This window comes from Sciurus vulgaris, assembly GCF_902686455.1.
Source record: "Sciurus vulgaris genome assembly, chromosome: 3".
In the NCBI taxonomy this organism is placed as follows: Eukaryota; Metazoa; Chordata; class Mammalia; order Rodentia; family Sciuridae; genus Sciurus; species Sciurus vulgaris.
In genome coordinates, this window is record NC_136463.1 from 94,872,991 (window position 1) to 94,877,554 (window position 4,564).

The 4,564-nt window shown below is 36.7% G+C and overlaps 1 pseudogene across 1 annotated transcript; it reads left to right on the top strand.

The window, feature by feature from the left end:
- Positions 1 to 2,677: 2,677 nt before the first annotated feature.
- On the top strand, positions 2,678 to 3,324 carry LOC306657026 (chromobox protein homolog 1-like; annotated as a pseudogene). The gene has a single exon. The product of its transcript is annotated as a chromobox protein homolog 1-like (transcript).
- Positions 3,325 to 4,564: the final 1,240 nt, after the last annotated feature.

The window sequence follows — 4,564 nt, forward strand, 5'->3', positions numbered from 1 at the left end:
TATTTAGGAACACCAAAAGGGTGTCTTGCAGGATCTCTAGGAATGTGTAGGTTAGGGGAGGAATCAGAATCTAATGGCAGACCTCCCTCTGTGTGTATTGAGCCTATGGATTTTTCCTGAAAGAGTCCCTTTAAGGGGACACACACTGAGTATTCAGCTGCAGCACCTCAAGAGAGCTAGAACTCTGCCAAAACTGTGGTGTCACTGCAGGCAGCTGGCTGATCACAAGTTAGGATGCCTGCTTGTGGAGAAAAGCAAAGGGGAGCTTCGGCCAAAAGAAAGGGATGGATTGTCAAGGAATCAGGAAGTTTTGAGGCTGATTCCTCCACAAATCAGTGATGAAGAGGATAAGAATTTTTGTCTGTCTAGGTCTTAGGTGAATAGACTAAGAGGTAGAAATGCCATTTGTCATTGCATCAATGCAGACATCAAAGAACCTAGAGTTTGGAGGACAGCAATGGAGAATGCCCATGGAAAGGAAAATTAGTAGAAATAAATATGAAATAGTACTGATTTTTCTCTGTAGAAGGAAAAAGGAATTTATCCCAATGAATGTTTCTTTGCTATTGATAAGACCTGTGGGACATCTATAGGGTTTTATAATAGGTCATAAAAAAGATGACCATTTAGCATAATTATGTAATGGTAAATATATAAATGTATACACACATACATATATATCTAGGTGTGTACATGTGTATATAGGTTATCTGTGTATACTAAATGTACACATACACACTAGAATATTAACCACTGTTTAAATTTTATATATATGAGTGTTTAAATGTTTATATATAATGGAACTGCATATAAAAATATATGACTAAATATAGGTAATAATATAACTGTAAAATCATTTGGATGGTAGGAAATGACAACTTGCCTGCTATGAAAATGTTGAGGAGGGGGGTCAATAAAGAACTGATGTTCAATTAAATTCACTGAATCTCCCAGACTCCCTAGGCACAGAATTGGGACCAATTGCTATGAGAAGTTAAGACTGGTGTATCACTTCAACAGAACATTTAGATGTAAAGACAAAAGTATTGACTATTTTCTTGGCAAAGACTTAAGTGCGATGCACAAATCTAAAATAAGATGGTATGATCGTGATGCCATATTCTATAAAGGAATGTAAAGTAGATTCATTTTAGTGGAATTACGCCCATGCAAGCTAAATACTCTTTTTTTTCTAAATCTAGATTTATTCCTGCTTCTATTGGAACATCACATTTTTTCAAAAGATAGACATGCTTATTTTCTTTTTCAAACATTTGTTGCAAGGCATTGAAGATTTCAAATTATAATTCTAAAGAGGTACAACCCTGGTCTATAAAAGAATGTGAAAAGTAACTGAACAAGCCTTATTCTGTTGCTGGCTATACTGTAACAAGAGTCCCAGGCCTGGTGTCATTTAAATAGTAAGTTAAAGGAAGGAATACAATGGATTAAGGCTTTTAGGAGGCCATATGTAGTCGATGAGGTTCACTTAGGGAGTGATGGATTTTGATAAGTGGCAGAAAGGCTGGGTTGGGTAGCTTGGGGTCCTTCCCTAAGGTGTGAGTATGTGAGATATCTAATGGCAACATCCATTGCTCAGTGCATGCTACACCTTTAGTAAATCACATTAAACCTTCATTGGACTTCTTCTCAAAGACAAAAGAGGCAGAAGTCTGTTTCATTTTGACTTTAGGGTGGAATAAATTGAAACATTAGGGACAAAAAGGAGAGAGAGAAAATAAGAATTAATTAATTCAATAATTCAAAATTATATGTGAGACTTGGGTTTGCCTATCCTGTAAAATCAAGGGATCAAAGCAGGATTATCTAAATGAAGAAACGATTAGAAAGCTCTCAACTTCTAAAAACAAAACAACAAAACAAAACAAAACAAAACAAAACAAAACAAAAAAAAACAAAAGTAAACTTATGATAGAAATCTCCTGGAGAATAGGAGCAGGTAAGGAAAAAAATCACTTTCCATAAGAGTAACTATAGGTAGGACATCATTAGTCCAAGGGAGAGTGCATCATTGACTTTCTCTTTTAGGTAACATGAAGAACGAAGCAGCAGAAGTCCTAAGTGTCATGTGGAATAAATCAGGATTCTGTCAATGACTACACATATAGTGGCGAGTAATTAATGTCTTAGGAGGAAGTAGAAATGCAAAAGTAAATAGATGAGGAGGTACATGGTATGAAGTAATTTTGTGTTTAAAATAATAAACTGACATCTAGATCCAGACACTTCTTTTAGTCTTTGCAAATATCAGAAAGATGCTTTTGAATCGATAAGAATGTTTGTTTATCTTGAACATGAGCCAAACAGCATCAACAGTTGGCAGAGGATTATGTATGAAAAAGGAGATTGGGGAATAAGGGACATATGTTTGTTGTGAGAAAATGCTACTGCCCATGCACAGGGCCTTCCCCAGAGGGATCAGGAGACCAGGGCAAATCAATCACACAGTAGAATCCCTCCCCTGTCAATTTTATATAGCTGAACTTGGATTGAATTGAACAATTTTTTTCCTTTAAAAAAGAAAAAAAAAAAAAAAAAAAAAAAAAACTTAAGGCTTTTTATGGGTCTATAAGCTTTCCTGGGCACCACTCCCCCAGTAGTGCAATACCAATTCCTTCTGGACTTGGGCTCTGCTCTGAGCAGCATCAGCCTTTACACTGGAAAGCTGTCAGGCATTATGGGGAAAAAACAAAAGAAGAAGAAAATAGAGGAAGTACTAGAAGAAGTGGAAGAGGAATATGTGAAAATATGGGAAAAGTTCTTGATCGTCGGGTTATAAAGGGCAAAGTGGAGTACCTCCTAAAGTGGAAGAGTTTCTCAGGCGAGGACAACACACAGCACACGGTTACCAGTAGACGATCTGGACTGTCCTGACCTCATTGCTGAGCTTCTACAGTCGCAGAACACAACACATGAGACAGATAAATCAGAGCGAGTCAAGTGGAAAGCTGATTCTGATTCTGAAGATAACGGAGGGGAGAGCAAACCAAAGAAGAAAAATGAAGTCTGAAAAGCCACTGGGCTTTACCCAGTGTTTGGAGCCAGAGCCGATTATTGGAGCTACAGATTCCAGTGGAGAGCTCATGTTCCTGATGAGACCTGGTCTCTGCCAAGGAAGCCAATGTCAAGTACCCACAGGTTGTCATATCCTTCTACGAGGAATGACTGATGTGGCATTCCTACCCCTCAGGATGATGACAAAAAAGATGACAAGAATTAACGCTCCTGAGTGCCAGACCCTGTCGCCTCAGACTGTGGGTTTAAGTGGGGAGGGAAGGAGTTCTACTTGTCTTGACACCATAAAGGTGGTTGAGAAGGTGTCCTTTGAAGAGCCAGTCTAATTTCTGTGCCCTGCAGCAGTCCAGGTGCTTTTAAGCCATTCCAAGCTGTCTAGTTTGTACACCATTCCACTGGAAGGGCAAGGGTAAGGGTTTCAAGGTGACCCATTCTGCACCTTGCTGAGAAAAGCAAAGGGCCTCCTACTAAGGACAAAATTTGCAGAATTGGGTGTGTGGAAGGCAGAAAGAAACAGTTGATCATCAAACCCACAGCCTTGTAACCTATAATGTTAATTCTGCATTTTTAAAAAGGGTGACAATCATGAAGAACAATTTATGGACTGACTGTAATAATAATAAAGTTAATATGTGCTGATTATATATGCCAGGAGATGTTTTAAGAACTCTGTGTGCACTGTTTTACTTCATCTTCATAACAAACTTTAAATGGATAATAGAAGTATTCAGGTTTTATAGAAAAAGAAAAAAATAGAGAAGTAGAAGTACTTTGCTGAAGTACAGAAGTACTATCACTAGTAGTACTATCACAGGTATTAAACACTTAATGCCAATAATTAGTATAATTTCTCCTACATTAGGTCACATAATTTTCATTATTCCCTACCTGTGAATACTATTATTCCCATTTTTAAAATGATAAGAGAAAACGACTGACTTGGATTCTAAATCCAATTAGCAAATCCTAGAGCCCATATGTTTAACTTTTGGACTAGCCTGCTCATGTGTTACTGCCCACGAACCTGCCAGAAGAAGACACACTCAAATCTCTGTGTACCAATTTAACTGATGATGAATTTAAGCCTCTTTCCAATTCAAGTGGGAACTGGAGATGTTTTGATACAGTAAATAATGATGGGACTCAAACCTTGCAGCTAGTTATTATTTTTGCATGTTATCATTTTACACATATTATTAAAATAATGAAAGTTAAAGAAAAAAATCAATATGAAACTAGATTAATCTAAACTATGGCTATTAACCTTTTCCAAAAGTATTAAGCATGATATAAAATTTTAAGCAAAGTTTATGAAATACATGGAAATTCATTTTCCTTAACAGAAAACTAGAATGTGTGGCACACACATCTCAGTTCCCATTTTTTTTATAAAATTTTTACCAATTTCCAAGGACATAAAATATGGTAACTTTGCATGAATACAAAGAATTGAATTCACTGATTTAAATCGCATGAACTTGCCATTGTAATTAAGAAATAATGACATATTCAAATGATATTTTCAGAA